The 22,504-nt window shown below is 42.7% G+C and overlaps 1 protein-coding gene across 17 annotated transcripts in view; it reads left to right on the forward strand.

Annotated features, from left to right (window-relative positions):
* Positions 1 to 1,023: 1,023 nt before the first annotated feature.
* The window catches only part of OSBPL3 (oxysterol binding protein like 3), a 205,982-nt gene continuing 184,501 nt past the window's right edge, over positions 1,024 to 22,504 (forward strand). For 15 of the 17 annotated variants that reach the window (XM_054237152.2, XM_078342542.1, XM_078342546.1 and 12 more), the window contains exon 1: positions 1,024 to 1,316. The gene's annotated coding sequence lies outside the window, so the exon portion shown is untranslated. Of the gene's footprint in view, positions 1,317 to 4,006; positions 4,147 to 22,504 lie in introns of all 17 variants that reach the window. The other 2 variants (XM_054237150.2, XM_078342541.1) reach the window with 1 other exon arrangement.

Genomic DNA, 22,504 nt, shown 5'->3' on the forward strand with positions numbered 1-22,504 from the left:
TTAGCCCTTCTCTCAGTACTAACAGTCTGTCAGCCTTTTCTTTTGTGCATAGATATGTATATTCTCTTCTTTATTGTCTGCTTTTCCACAAAAATGTAAGCCCCATGAGTACTGGAGCCTGGTGCTCCTTTCTCACAGTTGCAAGTTCACAACGGCTCCTGGCACACAGTAGGTGCTCAGTAAATGCTCATGGCCTTCCCACCCCGCCACCTGAGGCACTCGACACTTGCAGCCTGCAAACTGACCCCAAATCATCAGCTGCTTGCATTTGTGCTAGGATCAAAGAGGACCACTGAGCTAGAGGAAAGTCAAGTCGGGTAGGCTTTCCCGTCTTTCAGGAAGATTTAATAGTAATGACGGTGCTCTCCCCACCTCCTAGCCCCTTGCACGAGAACTGCACAGAACAAAACCACCCGGGCACGAATCTGCACAGCTGCCTCTGGAGGTGGGGTCACGGTCTGCGAGCCCGGGTTCTCACACTGATGCTCTCCTTTGTCATCCTGTGCCTAGAGTCTTTCCTCCCCATGCATTTCCTCCGTTCTCGACTCCTCTGTCTCAGTCTGACTTCCTCAGGAGGTCGAGTTCTCCTAGCCGGTGCTACCGCCAGAGTCCCCTGGAGTTTTCTCCTTAAACCTGCCCCTCCCGCGCCACCCTCACTTCTTCCTCCTTCCCCGGCCCGGAAACGCCACTCGAGGAACATTTACGAACGCCTGCTACGCGCAGGCACAGAGCTAGGCCGCCGGGAGCCCCACCCCGGGCCCCACCGCCATTCTCCCCTCCCTCTGCGATCCCCACCCGTCCGGAATCCGGGGTCCCTAGTCCCCCGCCGCGTCACGGAATCCTCGGGCTTCTTCCGAGGGCATCGCCCCACCTCTTTCCCCGAAGACGACTCCTGACTGGTGGGAGTGTGCGTCACTCTGATGGCTTCTCGCTCCTCAGGGCCCCGCCCCTGGGCCTCGCAGGCCCCTCCCCTGCGCTCCCGCCCTGCGCGGCTCTTCAGGCTAATCGCCTGGCGGCGCGCGTGGAGAAGTTCTGAGCAAACTATTGAGAACTGGCCGCGTACTCGCGACGCCCGCCAGCCAGCCCGAGAGAGGGGACCCTAGCGCGACGCGGCCGGTGCGCAGAGCGGCTCCGGCCCGGCCGTCTGTCCGCGAGTGGCCGTCCCCGCCCCCGACTCCCGTGGCGGGTGCGGGAGCTGTCAGCTGCACGTTCCAGGGGTCCGGAGAAGCCCGGGTTGTCTTCTTTCGGGTCTGTGCGCGAACCCCAGAGCCCAGCACCGGGGAACTAGGAGGCGTCTCCGGCGGCACAGCGCTCAGGTGAGCGGCGGGGCGCCAGCCTAAATGGAGCCGGGAGGTCGAGGGGCCTGGCGGCGGGCTTAGAAGGGCTGCGGTTTTGGTGGGCGCCGCTAGTCTCCGCAGGACCGGAGTCTCTGCTCCTGTCGCCCGGGGAGGAACCGGCCCTGGCGCAGCCCCAAACCAGGGAGCTCACCCTCAGTGCCGGCTGCAGCTCCCGGGGAGGGAGGACCCATGTCTCACCCATCCTAGGGTTCCGTCCTTCGAGGGACCGCTTGGGGATTGACTGCCAGGAGGAGCCGAGCGCAGGAGCCGGGGCGCAGGTGCAGGAGGATGCAGCGTGCGGAGCTGCCCTGGGCAGCCGGGAGGCGCTGCGCCGGGGTGGGAGGCGCAGGAAGCCTGGTTAATTGGGCCGAGCGCGACGCTTTACCACGTCCGCGGGATGGGGCGCGCCGGGGAGACTGGGACAACGCTCCGCGGGGCAGGCGCTCCGCTCGTCCACCTTCCCAAACCAGGCATGCTCGCCCCTTAGCGCTGCCAGGTTTCCCGGCGAGTGTTTGTAGCCTGTAGAGTAGCTGATGGACACTGTCATAGGTCATCCAGATACTTCTGGAGCCGGGGCCGCCGCCCCTCCTTTGGCAACGCAACTTGCTTGCTGCCTTCTGCCCACTTGTGCTCGCCCTTCTCCACCTCACAAGCCACCAGTTTCTTCAGTCGGGACACTTGGAGCTGAGGGGACTGTGAAGTTGTCTCTTTCCGTGTGTCTGCATACTGCGCAGAGGTGCTTGAGGCCCCCTTAGGTGTTGCTCTGACTCTCAGAGTTTGAGTATTGGGCTGAGGGCATTCAAAAATATTTTAAACTACAGCTGCAGAAAAGATACTGCCACAGATAGATGAAAGCGAAGGCCTGGCTTCTGATCATCCACACTGTACCATCATACAAGGTGAGGTCTTTGTCCTGCCTAAAGATCAGTCAAGCATACCTGGGCTCGTATGCATCCAAGCTAAATGACCGTCCCCTCCAGCCAAGCCACATCACCTTGTTTGTTGTTCCTCTCTCTCTGAAATTGTCCCTTCGGGTTATCTGCCTTCCCCAGCAAGGATGCAAATACCAGGAAAACAGAGACCTTGTCTGCCTTGTTTCATCACTGATTGCCTGCGTCAAGAACACACAATAAGTTTACAGTAAACATTTATAGAATGAATAAATGAAACCTCTGTAAATATGAGGAATGGTGATTTTATATAGCTGATTTTGGTTTTTATCCTTATCCTTTTTTTACTTTTGGGAAAATTAACAAATAGCAATACTAGGAACTTTTGTAGATTATCTCATTCAGCTTACAGAAGTCTATTAGCTAGGTATTTTTAACCAGATGGGAAATTGAGGGTCCAGCAGGTTAACCAGTGTGCCAGGGTTATCCTGGCAGAATTAGGATTACAGCCCATTTTGTCTCTATTGTGCTGGACCTCTTCCAAGAAACTAAAATGTGGTTTCCACCAGTACAGCTAATAGACATTTAGCTTTATTTGTATCAAAAGCCGTGGCTTAGCCAAAAGATTTACTATTTTATAATTGAGATATATTTTCAATAATCACTAATAGTTACATCATAACCCAGATAATCCCAGGCTGCCATAAGCTGTATTATCTCATTTAATTTCCACCATCTTGCTGGGCTGTGTTGTGAGGTTATCTCCATTTTTCAGGTGAAGAAATGGAAAACAAGGTTTAGGAACTTGCCTAAGGTCACCAGTAAATTGCTGAACGGGATTTTTTTAATGGTCTGACTTCAAACCCTTATCTCCTACTCGGTAAAGATTCCTGTCCCACTCTTTAATTAGATGTTAACTCATGGTAGAGTCCAGTGACACAAATATTAAAACCATCTGAGATTGGGTTATAAACTTTCTGGTGCCCATATCAAGTGTCTAGTTGTACTATTTTCAGAATCCTTAAGACTCGTACTGCCATTGATTTTTGTGGCTGAGTTTGTGGTTTGTGGGCCTGGTAGATTGGGAACTTTTAATATAGAAGGAAAGGAAATCCTCCTTTCATCTAAATCTAAAGAGAAATCTGGTTGGTTTTACCCGCTGTGGTAAATGAACTTGGAACAGTTATGCTTTTATACCTCTTAAAGAAAGTGCTGGAAAGCCAGCTAGTTCCTCTGTTCTCTAATGTGGAGAGTTAGAAACCACTGCTGATTCCAAAAGCATCTGCAGTAGGCTTTCAGTGAAACAACTACATTTCAACTTTCCCTTCTTGCGCTGAGGGTGGAAAGTTGGGGAAGAGTGGCATGGGTACCACCTAAAGCACTCATGGCAAAAGGGGATGGGTAGGGAATTAGTGACACCTTCTTTCTTCTACTTTATTCCAGTTTGGGGACCGGTATAACATTTCCTCTTGCATGAGGGTCTGGATAATGCAATTTTATTTATAATGTGCTTCTCAGCAGTACTATATTTTTCTATTTGTTAATTCCATTTCAGGAATACTCCAGAGAGGGTTGGAGAACCCTGCAACCTAGAATGCCTGAGGAAGAGCTTGAGCTGTAGGATACCAGGGAAGATGCAAACTGTTAGGTAGAAAAAGTCTTCCAAGCATAATTGAGAGTTGTTTATGGTTTTCTGCACATTCCTTTCCTAAATTTACATATTCATCAGTTTTCTGGCCCCTTTTGGAATTTTTTTTTTTTTTTTTTTTAACTTTCCAGTCGCTGTGGTTGAGATCACCTTCAGCCTCACTGTAACTCTTGCCTCAGTATCTCTCATGTTGGTCCTTTACTGGAGGCCCTGCAGCATCTCACTTCAGGATCTTAGGGACTTCTGCACCCTGTCTTAACGTTGTCTGCAGGTGGGTTTCCCTGTCTCTGTTTATTCCATGGTAGGTAAATTCTTTAAGTACTATCATGGTGTTGTTAAAAATTCTTGTGTGGCTTAAATAATTAACAATAACATTAATAACAGCAGTAATAGCTGCTGAACTTTTATGTACCGGGTGCTGCCATAAGTTGCTGTACCTTCATTATTGCATTTAATCCTCAGGGCAGCATTGAAGCAGGCACTGTTTATACCTCCAATCTCCAGGTGAGGCTAGGAAAAGTTAAGTTCACAACTGCTTTGCAACCAACATATGGTGGATCTCAGACTCAGTCTCCAAGTTCTTTTCTCTACTTATTTGCACATAGTTTTCTTATGTAGGGCTAAGGTCCCCACAGGGTCGTGGGGTGTCCCTTTTGCTGTGCTGAGGTGCGGGTTCTGAAAAATAAAGAGACAGGACACAGAAGTACAAGAAAAAACGCAGCTGGGCTCAGGGGGTCCACGCCACCTATAAGCAGAGACAGGCGAGGCCCCGAATGTCCAGAAGCATCTGTAGTTATTGTGTATAGGTTAGGGGGCAGGGTAGTGAGTAAAGTCATCTTTAAGGATAGTGATAGGGTCGTGAGCAGTAAAACAAGGAGTCCACCCCCATTAGGTCACCTAGGGTAGGAGGTGGACAGTGCGCAGCACGGGGTGCATTCCCATTAGGTCATTGAGGCAAGGAAGTGGGCTGTGTGCAGTAAGGGGTCCACCCCCATTAGGTCACCAAGGCATGGAGGTGGGCTGTGTGCAGTGAAGAGGGTGCAGTGTGCAATACCTCTATCTATGGGCATGCTACTTCTAAGAAGATTTATAGGAGGGTGCTTAAGTCCCACATCAGTGACAGAGTTGTCAGGGTCTACCACCACCTGCTGGCAGCTTCCAGTGATTTCTATAGGAGAATGCTTTTTGAGCAAGCACAGTACAGAGCTGATAAAGTTCACAGTCACCAAGGTGCGATTATCTGGAGGGATTTTGAGCCCTCGGATGCTTGAGGGTTTGCCGGTCTGAGGGCAACCTTCCACAAGAACTGGAGCAAGGTCCTACAACTCCTTTATCAGGAGGAGTGGCTCTTGCCCTAAGCCTGCCATACAGCGGGTGTCTTTACGATACTGAACGCTGCTGCCTGGGCCATGGATTCTTGTGCTGGTATAACTGTTTTCCCTTAAATCATGCTCTGTGCTGTGTCTGCTCCAGACCTTCCTCTGACTATAAGCTGCTTATTCCTTAATCCATGCTCTGTACCGTGTCTGCTCTAGGCGTTCCTCCAATTATGAACTAAGATATATATATATATATATATATATATATATATATATATATGGAAATAACTGAGTGGTAAGATATTCTTTAGGCACTCATTCTATGAACTAATATAAGATTATATATAGAGGATTATATAAAAGGAAATAATTGAGTAGTAACATTATAAACTGAGATATTCTTCAAGCCCTAATTCTATAAACTAATATATGATTATATATAAAGGATTATATAAAAGGAAATAACTGAGTAGTGACACTGTAAACCGAGATATACTTCAGGCCTTAAGTATGCCAGGATTCTGCTTAGCTCTCCTTCCTCGATACCTATTTGGGGGGTTACCCACACCTTAGCCTAAAGCCAGGATCCAGCAGCCTGGGCTTAGCCTTGGCCTTCATCCCATCATTCCCCAACCCTGTGAGCTGGTAGTCTGAGTTTTATTAATCAACCAAGTGTTTTGCCTTTGTCCATGCACTCCTGTTGCCTAGAAAGCTCTTTGGCATCTCCGTGTGAAAACCTAAGTCTTTCAAAGCTGAACTCATAAACTACTTTTGTCAGCATAATCTCTCTAAACCCAATTTCCCAGAGCATTTGTTTTTTAAAATATGAGAAACTTCCCAGTTCAGTTTCTGATCACAAAGTATGCTGCTGGTGCCCTTCCTTCCTTCAGCACTTCTTACCATTTACCTTTCCTATTCCTCTCACCCTGTTGTTTCCTGGCCTAGTAATTTATTTGAATCTATTGCCTCCCTTACTGGATTTTAAATGCTATGAAGCGGGGAAGGTGTGTGTGTGTTCCTTAGGTTTCTGTTCCTTTACGTCACTAAACATGGTGTCCTGTCTATAGTAAGTGCTCAATTGAAAAAAAGAATATTGAACAATTATATTTGCTTGCCTTTTGTTAGAATATTCTGTGAAAAAGTAATTGGAACATGACATTTTGTTTTCTAGTTTTCTAATTTGTTTTGATCAACGGTATTTTAATGCCATCATTATTTTATGATGAAGCAATAGAATTCTGAGTTAAATCCATGAAAAGCACCTGTTCTGGTTGCTCTCCTTTTTGGACCAAGGAGATACTGCAAGGTCTTAAATTCACACATATAATAATCATTGTCTGTAGATAAATATCTTGCCTATGTTGTGTACTATTTTTTCATGTCTATGGTAATGCTGCCACTAAAAATGTACTAAAATTGTTATGGAATTCAAATGGAATTTTTGTCAATATTTTATGAATCAGTTAATATTCTACATTTTAAAGCAGATTTGCAAGACCCTCTGAATCAGCTCCTGCTTCCCTGTCTAGACTCATAGCTCACCACTCACCATTTATTCTGTGTGTTCTAGTTGCACTGAATTAAGTAAAGCCTCCACCCTTACCCCCAGAGCCCATGCACGATGAGCTCTGACTGCCCAGCTTTTGCCTAATCTGTCATCTTCATTATATTTTCCTTCTCAACCATATTCATTCACCTGGCTCATTTCCATTCATCCATAAGTTTCAGCATAGATGCACCTTCTAGGAACCTTTCCTTGCTCCTCCAAGTTGCAGCTGGAGAATGCTCGCAGCACTCTGTGCCCACCCATTTTATATGGAGTATTATCATACTGCTGTGTAACTAACTGGCAGTCACTTGTCTGAATCTTGCTCTGAACCACTGTTTGTCATTTGGCTTACATTAAAATTACTTTACTTAGAGATCTTTAAACAATGTTCCCTACCCAGGCCCTATTACCAAAGTTTCTGGATCAAGTGGCTTGGTATGAGAAGGATTGGTCACTGGAATATTTTAAGAATATTTTTCTAAAGCTTTCTCATTCTGTATTACAGCTGGATAAAATTCCATTGTGTGAATGTAGTATACTTTAGTTACTTTAAAAAATAACAGCAGGGTGGGCATGGTGGCTCACGCCTGTAATCCCAACACTTTGGGAGGCCAAGGTGGGGATAGATCACAAGGTAAGGTGTTCGAGACCAGACTGACCAACGTGGTGAAACCCTGTCTTTACTAAAAATACAAAAATTAGCTGGGTGTGGTGACGCGTGCCTGTAATCCCAGCTATGGGAGTGAGGGGATGGGGGGGTAGAGGGGGTGGGAGTGGTGGGGCTTAGGCAGGAGGATCACTTGAACCAGGAGGCGGAGGTTGCAGTGAGCTGAGATTGTGCCACTGGACTCCAGCCTGGGTGACAGAGCAAGACTCTGTCTCAAAAAAAAGCCCCCCAAAAACAAAAGAGCCGTGCAAAAATAGCAATATTGAGATAAAATTCACATTTCATACAATTCACATTTCAGGTCGAAAATTTAATGGTTTTTAGTATATTCAGAGTTGTGCAACCATCACCACAATTGATTTTGAAACATTTATCACCCCCCCAAAAAAAATTTGTACCCATTAGCAGTCATTCCTCATACTGTCCATCCATTCCCTCAATCCCCATCCACTAATCTACTTTATGCCTGTATAGATTTGCCTGTTCTGGACATTTCACATGAGGGGAGTTTCTGTGGCCTTTTGTGTCTGGCTTCTTTCACTTACTATGTTGTTTTCAAGGTTAATTTCTGTTGTAGCATGTATCAGTACTTTATTCCTTTTTACTGCCTAGTAATACCCCATTGTATGTGTGCACCATGGTTTTATTTACCTATTTGCTAGCGATGGAACTGACATTTTTAAAAAAGTTTGATTCTAATGTGACCCTAATGTGTAGTCCAGAAGTTCCTTTGAGCCCTGTTCACTGTTTCATTGTGGGGCTAGAATTGGCACCTGGCACAAGATAGTTGCATAATAAACATTCAGATGGCTGCAGCATTTTACTAAAAGTGTAACTCCTATTACGTTGCAGTCAGCGAAAAATCTTGTCATTAAACAGAGGCCCTCATAGTTGATTGTTTAGATACTGATTTGAGCAACCCAACTGTTAAAAAAAAATGAGTCAAGGAACTTTGAAGATGGCTGCAGTGCTACAGTATTTAGGATTTGCTCTGAAATAATCTGGGGGTGAGGAGGGAGTACAGAGGAAACAAGGATCCCTGAGCTGATGATCATTGAAGCTGGGTGATGAATTCTCTATGTAGTTTGCTGGGGCAGCCATTGGGTGCATGTGGCTATTCAGCTTTTAAAATGTGGCTAGTCCTTATTGAGAAGCACTGGAAGTATTAACACCCACTGAGTTTTCAAAGACTTACTATGAAAAAGAATGTAAAAATATCTCAATTTTTAAACATCACATGTTGAAATGATAATATTTTGAATATATTGTAATAATGTGTAATTAAAACTAACTTGTTTTCTTTTACTCTTTGTCTACTTAAAATTACATGTATGGCTCCTATTACATTTCAGCTGGACAATGCAGCTATATACTTTTGTATATGTTTGAAATTTTTTGTAATAAAAAGTTTAGAAATATCAAATACATCTTTTTTAAAGTCTGGATTATATGTGTGTGTGTGTGTGTGTGTGTGTGTGTATATATATATTTTAAATAAAGGATTCCTCTGGTGTGAAAGGATGGGAAATACTGATTTTTTTCAAAGATGCTTCTTTGTAGAAGCTTATAGCAGGCAGGCTATAGCCTTCCAATATCATTCCTGGGCTTATTTAAGCTATGTTAACATTTTAAAATTCCTTTATAATAATAAGTAGAATAGCAGTGTAAAGAATTGCTTCTTTAGTTATTAATCTAAATAATTTTGTTTTGAAGTTGATGAAATATTTTCTTCATCTTGGAAAAATACAGAAGGCTCAGTGGTAATTTCCTTGTTCTTAGTCACATTGTTTGTACCCCTGAAATTGAATTTCCTCTGGACTTGGTTTATAATCACCTCTACCTAATTCTGTTGTTTGAGAGTCAGAATATGGTTGTTTCTAGATGCTCAAAGACTCCTTGAGTATGAGTGGAATATGATTCTTAAAATAATAGTAATGTGTGAGTTTAAAGCCAGGAAGCAAACTTCTTTCATAAAAATTTCTTTAGATGAAAATTTACTTATGAAAAAAGATCCAAGGTAATCAGCCCAGTTCTCTGACGGGGTATGGGCTGGATGAACAATCTTAGAGGAATTCTCATCTATGATTTCTGAGATTGTGTGAGAGTAGACCTGAGTTAGAAAATAGCTTAAATGTAAAGCAGAACAGAATGAAATCGCAGTGAGCAATCCAGTACGGGATTGGCAGAGGATCCCTGACAGTTACTATAAGTAAAGTTTGCCATGTTGTTTATGCTCTACAGTTAAAATACTAAAATCATTATTTTTAGTATTGTGTGGGTCCAAATACTTTCCTCAGTATAACATTTCTCCACATATGCATTAAACTGCAGTACTTGTAAAGATTCCCACACTGGTTTCCTGTCTTGATATAAAATATTGTAATAGTTACAAGAAATTTAAAATTATAGTTTACATCTTATAAAACAAATATTTCTCCCTCCCCAAGTCATTTGTAGTAGACGGTGATTTGAAATGTTTAGAAGCTAAAGCTAATATGTATATTTTAATCAACATATGTATATATATAAGTATGTGTATATATTTATGTATGTATATATTTTTAAATCTCAGCAACTCTTATTAAATTTGAAGTTAATGCCTCCCTAGAATTAAAGCACGGACTAAGATTTTTGCTCATACATTTCATAAATATTTATTAAGCACATGCCATGTGCCAGACACCAGGCTGGGTGTAGGGGATGTGGTGGTGAATTGAACAGTTGTGGAACCTCCCTTCAGGGTGCTTACAGACTAGAAAGGGATGTAGACATGAAAGAGTTGGAGAGAGTTCATTAATTACTGTGGGGGGATGTGGCTCAAAAGGAATGAAACTGGCTTTTAATGGGGACCTCGGAGAGAAAAGTTCCATTTTTCTGTAGGTTGTGATTCAGGCTGCTGAAGGAAGAGAAGAGAGAATGTGGCTGGGGAATACTCAAAGGAGGATGAGATGAGCAGAGTCCTGCACTTTTGTGTTTTTCTGCCATTGCTGGAGGCCACAGGGAACTGAGTGGGAAGAAGCCTTAACTCCTCTTTTGAGGTTTTGAATTTCTTTCTCTGATGAGACACACAGGTTTGTTTATTTGCAAATGGGAGTTGAATCCACAGTTGAGTTTTTAACACCTTTGTAGCAGAAACAGAATGAGATCTAACAACCTGTCCTCTAGCATAGCCCTTCATGTAGCTTAAAATAGCTTGCTGGCTGGATCCTAGTGTAGCTTAGTTGTCTAGCATCTGAGGCAAAATGGGTTAGAGGTATGTGAAGTCTAAAAGAATACAGGGAAGCCCACTCGGGTTTTTCTCACAGGTTTAGGGCTGCTTCATGCAAATCCCTGGTGTATGTAGAATTAACTGAGGTTTCCTTTGGAGCTCGTTGGAGTTATTAGGGAATGGGAAACCATCCTTCCTTTGAAGGTGGAGGTAATTATGAATAACAATAATAGCAGTGCAGCCAGTAGCTAAATGCCAGGCTAAGTGCTTTACATTCACTACCTCTTTAGCTCTTATAACTTAGGAGGTGGTTGCTGTCATTCCAGTTTACCAATGACAAAAGATTTTTCTAACATCCTTTTACTCTTCCTGATTTCCATTTGAGAAATCACTTCTTGCTTTGGATGTAGTCTGCTGGAACCAGAAGGAGGGGCCCTGTTCCCCTAAGCCGTGGCCCTGTAAGCCATAGTCATCTGACCTGTGAGGTCAGTCAGATGCCTCTCTTTGGACTCTGGGTGTGGGAGGGTTGTGGAGAGTGTGCTGCGAGGTGTGTCATGGCCAGACCATCTGTGCATACAGCTGTGTTATACGGTGTAGCTTTCCATCCCTGAGAGCTGTGCCTGGGCTTGCCTCTCCAGCCCCCTCATAGTTCCTTCAATTGATTTTATTCTAATACATTTTCTTTGGCTTCATTTATGAAATTGTTTTCTGTTGCTTCCACCCAAAGAACCCTGGCTATCCAGGCCTAGAGAGGGTGAAATAGTTTACCTGTGGTCACCCAGAGAGCAAGCGGCAGAACTGGGGTACAGTCAGGTCATTCAGCCTCTGTTGCCAAGCCCTTGACCAGAGACCCCCTCTGTGTGCTGAACATCACTGCACTGGGAGTCCGAGGAACAGAGGATGGATGCAGTTCCAGTGCCTTTGGGACTTTGGGCCACTGCCTCTTTAAGCTGGACAGGGTAGACAGGATGAAATCTGTACATATGTAAGTGACACCCAGCTTGAGAGGAATATTCATGTCCATGAGACTTTTGGACACATTTTGCCCCAGTTTTCTAAGGGCATTTACTTTGAGGTTTGAGGAACGGTCTGAGGTAGTGGTTTTCAAAGCGGGACTCCAGGAGATGTTTCAATGTCACCTAGGAACTTGTTCACCAAGTGGGTGGGGCCCTAACCCATAGATTGGAAACTCTGGGGGTGGAGTCCAGCAAACAGGTTTTAGCCCTTCAGGTGATTATGATGCACACTAACGTTTTGAGCCCCAGACATTTTCATTTTATTAAAAACAGTTTATTATGTTCAAGGTGCTAACCTAGAAGCAGAGAGCAGGCAAATGTTAATTAGCCATAGCCCCTAACCTCAAAGAATATTCACTTCAGTTGGAGAAATACACACACACACACACACACACACACACACACACACACGTATATGTTTATAGCACTCCTCCTTTTCCCTACAATTGTGTTTTTTATATCTATATGTCTGTCTATATCTATATCTCTATATATTGATAGATCTATCTCTCTACTTCTATAAACAAAATATTGAAATACTATAGGAGTGAGGGAGGAGTGAGGGAGATGTTTTCGCAGAGAAGTGGGTGTTTGAGCCATGTCTTGAAGGGCACATGGGATTGAGATAAAGGGATGAAGGGGCTGAGTGTGATGGCTCATGTCTGTAATCCCAGCACTTTGAGAGGTTGAGGTGGGCAGATCACCTGAGGTCAGGAGTTTGATACCAGCTGGACCAATATAGTGAAACCTCATCTCTACTAAAAATAAAAAAAATTAGCTGGATGTGGTGGTAGGCACCTCCAATCCCAGCTACTTGGAGGCTGAGGCAGGAAAATCTCTTGAACTTGGGATGTTGAGGTTGCAGTTAGCTGAATTCTTGCCACTGCACTTCAGCCTGGATGACAAGAGCGAGACTCTGTCTCAAAAAAAGAGAAAGGGATGAAGGGAAAGGTAGGAAGGACATTCTAGGCAGAGGTGCTAGGTAGGATGAGCCCAAGGCATAACATTTTAAGAGTTGATGGACCACCCAACTTGATAAAGAGAAGGACTGTGTAATGGGAGAAGTGAGAGCATACAGGTAGATTGAGGCCTACGTGGTATAAGTCCTGAATCCCATAGTAAGTCCAAAGACTGTTCTGTAAACAGCAAACATGGAGGTGGCATGGTAAGAGCTATCTTAGAGGAAAGTGTTCTGGTGGTGGTGGAGAAGGGCAGAGGCCGGGAGTATAGGCACAAAGCAATAAGACCTGAACTGGGATGGTCACAGTGAGAGGAGAAAGAAGACAGATCACATCAAAATACTGGAAAGTTAGAATGATAGTCCCTAGGAACTAGGTGTTGGGAATAGGGTGAGGGAGAAGATAAAGATGATTCCACAAGTGATAATAAATGGTGTTGGTACAAATCAGACAAAAAGTAAAATAAATTTCACATTCATCAAAACTTTTAAAACAAATAGGAATGCCAAAAGTAGAATACCCTATTTTAGTAGTAAGATGAAAAATTCTTTCTAGATAGGACACAAAAGCCAGAAGCTGTAAAATAAAAGATTGGTTTATTTGATTACACATCATTTTTGCGGGCCCAAATTTTAAAAACTATGTCAGAAGGCAACCAACACATTTATCAAAATAATTGCAATTGATATCACAAAGATCTACTTTTACCAATATATAAAGAAGTCCAACAAATCAGTACAAGAAAGGCCAGTTACTGTAAAGGCAAAGAGTTTGAACACATAGTTCACAAAATGGCATACAAATGACTCTTAAACCTATGAAAACTTTAACCTCACTCATAAAAAGAAAAGTGTGAATGAAAACTTCAGTGCGATGCTATTTTTCACCTATCAGATTGGCAAACATCACAAAATGTAATGGTATTGGCAAAGGTTTGAAGAAACAGGTACTCATATATCGTGGATGGAAACGTAAATTAGTCCAAACTGTAGAGAGCCATTGGCAGTGTCTGTCAAAATTGCAAATGCATGCACTCTTTGAATCAGCAATAACAGTCCTAGGAACTTTATTCTATAGATACGCAAATGCACAAAATGATATATATGCAAAATTTTTTCTTAGAGTATTTGTATAAATACAAGATTGCAGGTAACTTAATTTTCAGCAATAAGTACTGGTTAAAAATGAGGCATTTCTACGTCTTCTGATATGGAATGATCTGTGAGATTTATTGTAAAGTTAAGAAAAAAGCAAAGTACAGAATATCCATATATAATATATATATTTTATATGTATATATACATATGCACATGGACATATATTCATGTATATATGCACACACGTATAAAACTGGTGGGCTGAGGCCAGCACCATGGCTCACACCTGTAATCTTAGCACTTTGGGAGGCCGAGGTGAGTGGATCATCTGAGGTCAGAAGTTCGAGACCAGCCTGGTCACTATGGTGAAACCTCATCTCGACTAAAAATACAAAAAATAGCCAGATGTGGTAATCCCAGCTACTCAGGAGGCTGAGGCAGGAGAATTGCTGGAAACCGGGAGGCAGAGACTACAGTGAGCTGAGATTGTGCCATTGCACTCCAGTCTGGGTGACAGGGGAAGACTGTCTCAAAAAAAAAAAAAAAATAGGCGGGCCGAAGCCAGTTTACACTGGCACGTGGAAACCAACTGTGTGTATGACTTACCAAGCCCTTAGCTGATGGCAGTTTGAAATCAGCCACAGTGGGAGTGTTTACACCGTGGAAATCAGGAAATATAACACATCAGGACATTTTTGTTTTTGTTTTTTCCAGAGAGTTGGTTGATAAACATTTAATTGTACTCACTGTATATATATAAATATAAAGCATCTTTTGAAGGTGAGCCTGCTATAACATCAGGCTTTCTCAGGAATGGGAGGCAGGATAGGTGTAAAGTTGAAATTGTACCTTTCAAATATTGTTCCAAGTAAATGTATTACTTATTTGGAAGTAAATATATAAAACAAACCAAAAGTAACTGCAGAGTTTCAGGCCTATGTGACTCTGTTATTTATGGTGCCATCGACTACTGCTGGGGAAAATAGGAAGGTGAGTAGATCTTAGAGAAAGAGAATGCTTTTGATTTTGAATGTGCTGAGCTTGAAGTGTATGGGTGGTATCAGTGCGGACATGTCCAGCAATAGCACAAGAGAGAGGGCAAAGCTGTTGATCAGTTCTGGAAATCAGCAGTTTAGTTAAAATTGTGACAGTTAAGGGGGCCCTTAACTGTACAACCTTTGGGACAGGTCCTAGGAGAGAAAGGGGGAAGCATGTGGTACGTTGAAGAATGTAAGCCAAGAGGTATGTAGGGGAAGGGTAATTGGTCACAAAGTTCAAAGGACCATAAAATAATAATAATGGTGGTTTTTTAAATGAAGTGTTTGCTGGAAGTGAGATATTATTCTCTGTACTTTTTGAAAGAACATCACCTGATTTAATTCTCACAATAATTCTCTGGGATGGGTACTTTTTTCAAGATATCCTTCAGTTGGGGAGGATAATTACAAAGAACAAAGCAGAAGAGATCTCTTGGGAAGGGTGTTAATAGAGCAAGACCTTGAAGTGGTAGAATTTCAAAAGGTAGAGAAATGAGAGAGAGAGACATTTTAGGTAGAGGGGAATGATGAGCAAAAGTGGAAACAGGGTTATCCCTTGCAGCTGAAGGGCAAGAATTCATGGGAACCCAAGGGTGGTGCATGACTACTTCATCCTCTGGCCATTGGAGAGCCACAGAATGTTTTGAGCTAGGGAATATATGTTAATCAGTTCAACTGGTAGTCAAATGCAAAAATTAAATGTTGTATGATTGGAAGACTTCTGTGTGTACATTGTGGGAAGGAGGGATGATAGGAAACAGGAAAAATTACCATAAAAATGTGAGATATGGCTGGGAGCAGTGGTTCATGCCTGTAATCCCAGTACTTTGGGAGGCCGAGGCAGGCAAATCATGAGGTCAGAAGTTCGAGACCAGCCCTGCCAAAATGGTGAAACCCCGTCTCTACTAAAAATTCAAAGTTAGCCCGGCATGGTGGCACGTGCCTGTAGTCCCAGCTACTGAGGAGGCTGAGGCAAAAGAATTGCTTGAACCCAGGAGGTGGAGGTTGCAGTGAGCGGAGATCCCACTACTGCGCTCCAGCCTGGGCAACAGAGAAGACTCTGTCTAAAAAAAAAAAAAAAATTGAGATAATGTAGATGACTTGTGAATACACATATTTAGAGTGTCTGCAAACAGGCATTGTGATGGCTCATGCAAATTCAGTTTCTTAAGCTAAATTTGCCGTGTGGCAGTGTATTGCTTATCTTATATATTAGTCATTTAGGGGATGTTTTCCCTGTATTTTCTAGAAGACTGCGAATGGGGAATAAGCAAAGTGGAGGTAAATAAAGAAGTGATTATTTGTGATGTACATTTGTATGTATGTGATTTATAAATGAGTTCTGCCTGGGAAGTATTGATCAGCCTCACGAGGGACACACAAGCCCATCCTCTTTAGAGAAGCACTGTGTTTGTACTGGCAGTTCTTTTACCTTATAAACATGTATATACAAATATAGAGGAAAAATTCCACCCTGATTAGGTTTTCAGCTCAGTTTTTCTCTGGCCCAATGTCTTCTTTAAGTGTGTTTTTTATGTGTATCATTAAGGAATGATACCAATAATAGGGTGTCGAAAAGGAAAGTCTTTGGCCTAAACATGGCTCAGAAAAAGGACTGCCTGGCCTTCTTCATGCAAACCTGCCAGTGTGTCATACTTCTGACCTGTAATTCCTGTTTTTCTAGTCTTTGATCCTGTGGGGCAAAATAACATTCCGGCTTGTTTGTTACTTTCAGTTCTGCATCGTTTGTTCCTTGATTAAGGGCCTGGAAACCTCTCTTGTTTGTGGCATCCATAAATCTTATTTTCCTGGGTGTGTATAGATAGGTGTAGATAGATCTTGTATTAGATGACTGCTTTTTCTGACCCACAGATAAGACATCTTTGTCTGACAGATGGTAGGGGCCAGAAGGACAAGATGTGGAAATTTTGGTTCCTTTTGTAAAATGTGCAGTGTGTGGTCTCCACAGGTGCTAGATTTCCCTTTGTGGCTAAGAACTTCGCAGTCTGGAGAAAATACCCATGTTGTAGGAAGTGAGATCTATGGGTCTTGCTGTAGCTAGTTAATTCAGACTGAGATTTAGCAAGTCATGGACCTCCCACATCCTTGTGAGCAGTACCGTTTTTCCTTCTCTCTCTGAGAGGACTTGTGTGAGACTTAGCCAGGTGTCAATGGATGTGAAGGGGGTCTAGAGGAAACAAGGGCAAGGCAACATTCCAGCTGGGCAGGGAGCCAGCTGGAGGGGTGGGGCCGCATGAATGGGACACACTCTTGAGGGCAGTGGTTCTAAACCTCAGCAGTGTCGGAGTGTCCTGGAGGGACTGGTAAAACACAGATTTGAGTCAGTCTCAGTGGCTCACACCTATAATCCCAACACTTTGGGAGGCCGAGGCGGGAGGATCGCTTGAGGTTAGGAGTTCAAAACCAGCCTGATCAGAATAACCAGACTCAGTCTCTACAAAAACAAACAAACAAATTAATTAATTAATAAAGCAGATGATAGGGGCCTACCCCCACAGTTTCTAATTTAGTGGGTTTGTAGTGGGACCTGAGAGTCTGTAATTCTAACAAGTTATTAGGAGTTACTGACTCTGGTTCACAGACCTCTTAGCAAATCCAAGCATTGGTTCAGTAGACTAAAGACCCAGTCTTAACCAGCCTGCAGTCCATTCTGATTCAGAGAAGAACCAGAGAATTCTGGTTATCATTAATTTTTCCTAACCCCCTTATTTTATATAACATTTCCACATTTGTAAAGCACTTTGGCATGTGTTGCTTCTCACAACAAAATAAGCCTGTGAGGTAGGCAGGGCAGGTATTAACCTTGCTGGGAGATTAAGGAAAATCAGACTGAAGATAGATGACAGACTTATCCTAGGGGCAAACATGGTTGAGCTCATGCTTGTATCTAGATTTTCTTACTGTAGATTTATTGCTTCTTCTACATTACCTTTTCTTCTTTGAAAAATACTACATTTTTTTTCAAATGATTTTTAGATAAAACAAAATTAGGGAGATGTAGAATCCTTTCTCTCATGCATTCACAATAAATATTTTTTGAAGACATAATACAGAACACATACTTATTGTTGAATAAATGAATGGTTTCTATAACTCCCTAACTCTACTTCATGTACTTTTGTGGCCCAGTAGTATGAATTACAAATAAAAAGAAAAACAATAATTAATCATTATAGCATGCTTATTAAAAATACTACCCAAAGCATTGCCTTTAAAGCTAGTTAAAAGCTTAGATCATCTGATTATGTAATGCTCAAACTTTGTCCAACTTTACTTGTTTTAATCACAGCCCCCAACACAAAATTGAGTTTAGAGTAGTTTTAGAGGTAGAAAAAAGATGTAAAGATACTCAAAGAATTCCCGGCCGGGCGCAGTGGCTCATGCTTGTAATCCTAGCACTTTGGGAGGCCAAGGTGGGCGGATCACGAGGTCAAGAGATCGAGACCATCCTGGCCAACATTGTGAAACCCCATCTCTACTAAAAAATACAAAAATTAGCTGGGTGTGGTAGTGCGCGTCCCAGCTACTAGGGAGGCTGAGGCAGGAGAATTGCTTGAACCCGGCAGGCGGAGGTTGCAGTGAGCCGAGATTGCATCGCTGCCCTCCAGCCTGGTGCCTAGAGACAGAAGGAGACTCTTGTCTCAAAAAAAAAAAAAAATTCCCATATGCCCCAAGTGGTTCCCCATTGTCAATATCTTACTATGATACATTTGTGACAATGAATAAACCAGTACTCTTGCAGTATTATTAGCCAAAGTCTATACTTTATTCAGATTTCCTTAGCTTTTCCCTAGAGTCTTTTTGCCATTCCAAGACTCCATTTGGGGTTCTACATTATGTTAGTTGCCATGTCTCCTTAAGACTTCTCTTGGCTGTAACAGTTTCTCAGGCCTTCCTTGTGTTTGATGACCTCCAGAGCTTTGAGGAGCAGTGGTAAAATATTTTGTAGAGTACGGTCTCCATTGGGATTTGTATGATGATTTTCTCGTATTGGACTGAGGTTATCGGTTTTGGGGAAGAAGATCACAGAGATAAAATGCCACTCTCATCACATCATATCAAGAATATATGTTATCAGCATGACTTACAGTTTGGTCATGTTGACCTTGCTCATCTGGCTGAGGTAGTGTTTGTCAGGTTTCTCCACCATAAACGTTGTTTTTTCTTTCCCTTTCCATACTATACCCTTTGGAAGTAAGTTATTAGGCACAGCTCCTACTTAAGGACTGGGTTACGCTGCACTTCCTTGAGGGTGTGTAGCTACATACGTTATTCAACATTCTTCTGTGAGTCGGATTCGTTTCTTCTCTTGCATTTATTTATTTATTCAATCTGTATTTTTTTAATCAGCGTGAATCCATTGATATTTATTGTATATGTTGGATTATAATCCAGTAGTACTCTATTTTGTTGCTCAAGTTCTTCCAGCTTTAGCTATTAGGAGCTATTTCATTTGACTCCTGTTCCCTTTGACATTAGTCCGTCATTGTGGATGTTTTTTTAGCATGTCCCTACTTTCTGGCACTACAGGGTACTGAGGCTCATCTTGTATATTCCCTGTCCCTGGTCTAGAATCTTTTTGTGTGTGTGGTTGATGTTGGTCTTGATCCACTAAATTGATTTCATCACCCACCACATGGTTTACTACCGCCGGTGAAAACACAGATCCATTTCCACTCCTCACATGTTAAAGATAAGAAAATAGACACCTCGAAAGGTGCAATGGTTTATCTAAGGTTATGCCTCTTTGGTAGCAAATCTCAGGCTAGGATCATGTCTTCTGAACTTTTAGTCCTGTCCCTTTTCTGCCACTCCATGCTGGCAAAGTCCACCACTCAGAGCCTGCTTCAGTGTACTCCCACCTCGCCAAGGTCCTTGTGCATAGGCAGTCAGATGTGCGCTCAGCGGGATGTGCTACTGTCTGCCCAGGGCAGATATCTGCAAAAAGGGGAAAGTGGGCTGGCTGGATTCTTTGTGGAGGCTGCTGTGGTGAGTCTGTGTTGCCTGGTTGAAATGGAGTTTTGTCATGGTGAACCCATTACAGACCCACAGAGTGGCACTGCAGACATCAGCACTTTGTGGCTGTGGTTTGACCACATGACTGGCCTCTGTGTGGTGGGGAAGTGGGCAGAAGAGAGGCTTGTAAAATCCAACACCCCCTTCTTTGGGTTCTCTTCCTTTTCATGGGGGAGGGTGAATTCAAGCAGCAAACCCCTCAGATTTCTCTTTATCCTGTGAACTCCTGACATCCACAAAAATAGAACCGAGCAGACAGGTTTTTGGTGTTCTAAAAGCCCAAACAACCTGGTATTAGGATCGGGTGTGAAAAATCAGTTATGCCAAGAAGCTTATTTTCCTTTGTGAGTGGAAATAATTTAGTCATCAAAAGGTTCTGAAGATACAGGGAAGAAGGGACAATCTTATTTCATATTCATTTCTCAGAATGTTCCATTTCAAAAATATTTGAAAACTCTTTATTATAAATTGAGGGTAGGCACACTGGCTGAAGAATTATTCCTATAAAGAGTTTTAAAAGAATTCAGCAATAGTGCTGAATTAGGGCATTTGTTTGCATGACAGTAACTCATCCAGCATAAGGACAATGTAAAAGAAAATGTTTTGGCTTGTTACTAAAATGTCCAAGAGTAGGGCTAGCTTTAGACACGGCTGGACCTAGGTAGGCTCAAGTTATGCCATTAAAGCCCTGTTTCTTGCCATGTCTTAGCCTGTTTTCATGTGACTTCCTTCTCAGGCACACTTTCTCTGTGTGTTTCTTAGCAGCCACTGGCTTCTTTCCTATATGCCCAGTAACTGTTAGTTCTACAGATGCTTCTTGGCTCTGGTTATTCCTGCCTGGGTCATGTGCCTAACCTTGAACTGGTTGTTGGGGCCAGAGTTGTCAGGGCTGTCACTGGCCAGGCATGGGCCAAGTGTCTATTTATTTATTTCTTGGAGGCAGAATTTCGCCCTTGTTGCCCAGGCTAGAGTGCAATGGCAATATCTCGACTCACTGCAACCTCTGCCTCCCGGGTTCAAACGATTCTCCTGCCTCAGCCTCCCAAGTAGCTATTACAGGTGTGTGCCTCCATGCCTAGCTGATTTCTGTGTTAGTAGAGATGGGTTTTCACCATGTTGGCCAGGCTGGTCTCGAACTCCTGACCTCAGGGGATTCACCCGTCTTGGCCTCCTGTAGTGCTGGGATTACAGGAGTGAGTCACTGAATGTCTCTTCATTAAACCATAGAAAGGTTGATGTTCTGGTACAAAAATGGGGAGTTGGCTGGGCAGACCACAATAGCGGATGTCTTTTTTTTTTTGATGTTGTTAACACTGAGGGTAAATGCTTGATGAATGAGTAAATGGCCTGCTCAGTGCTATCCATGCATTTGTTTATCTAGTCCTTTACCAAGTTGTACTCATTTACTGTATGGATTTTTGAGCCCTTCTAGAGAGAGCTCCTTGTTTAATGCACTGTGCTGACTGCCAGTATTTGTTGGGCCCTGTTTTAGTTTGTTCAGGCTGCTATAATAAAATACCAGAAACAAAGAAGTTTATAAACAACAGAAATTTGTTTCAGTTCTGGAGGCTGAGAAGTCCATTATCAAGGCACCAGAAGATTTGGTGTCTGGTGAGGGCCTGTGTTCTCATCTACACCTTCTAGATAGGTCCTCTAAATGGTGGATGGGTAAGGCAGCTCTCTGGGAGCTTTTTTATGAGAGCGCTAATGCCATACTGGAGGGCTCCATTCTCAAATCACCTCTCAAAAGCCCCACTTCTGAATACCATCCCCTTGGGGATGAGGATCTCAACATAGGGATTTTGGGGGAACATAAACATTCAGACCGTAGCAGGACCTCAGCAAATGCAAATTCTGTTAATTTGTTATGGTCTGAATGTAAATGTCTTTTGTTAATTTCAAGGTTAATTTCAGCTAGACTTGGCTAGATCATGATGAGCCTCTCTTCTCTGAACCTGGTCAGATGCTGGTCTAATACTAACCATGTCAGTATTAGATAGTTTATGATTGGTTTTGGCTGAATGGTCAGCCTAAAGACCATTTTTATTAAAGACATGGATGCTGTTGATGGAAAGAATATATCTTCCTTTTTCCCTTCATGCCATTCTTAGTTCAGATTATTAGTGGCTAATTCTAATCTTCCCTCTATAAAGGGGAGAATAATTTTTTTTTAATCATTACATGAACAAAGAATTGTCCCAGGTTTAAAAAATTATTTCAAAGTTTAATTATTCAGATCCCTTGCTGGTTTTCCTTGTTGCTACCTGCTTTCTGCAAATTTCGCTGCCCACCCAAAGATAGGCAAGGAAAGATTGAGAGGTGTCATTAAAACCTTGATAGCAGCCTATCTTTTTTCTTACTTCTTTTTGGAAGGACTGTGTACTTGGTGATATTTCTGTGCAAAATCAGTTTTGTCTATTGACCAACATGAACTGTGATGGATTATTCGTGAAATTCAGTTAATCATCTTTTCATGTCTCCTTTTACAACAGGAAGTTTAAAGTTGACTGTGAAATCACCCCTGGCCACTGGTGGTCACCTAGACTTCCCGAATCCTTTTCTTTTTCTTTCCTCTTGAGTCTTGTTGAGATCAAATTAAAAATGAATTAATGCTAGGTTCAGAAGAGGGTAAATGTTTGGGGCTGTTCATCTGTCTCAGAGTACCAGTTCTATATTTCACAGCCCAATAGAAAAAATTTTTAAAAATCTGCCTCCATTAACACAGATAATTGAATATACT

The sequence above is a fragment of the Callithrix jacchus genome, chromosome 11 (genome assembly GCF_049354715.1).
Source record: "Callithrix jacchus isolate 240 chromosome 11, calJac240_pri, whole genome shotgun sequence".
Taxonomy (NCBI): Eukaryota; Metazoa; Chordata; class Mammalia; order Primates; family Cebidae; genus Callithrix; species Callithrix jacchus.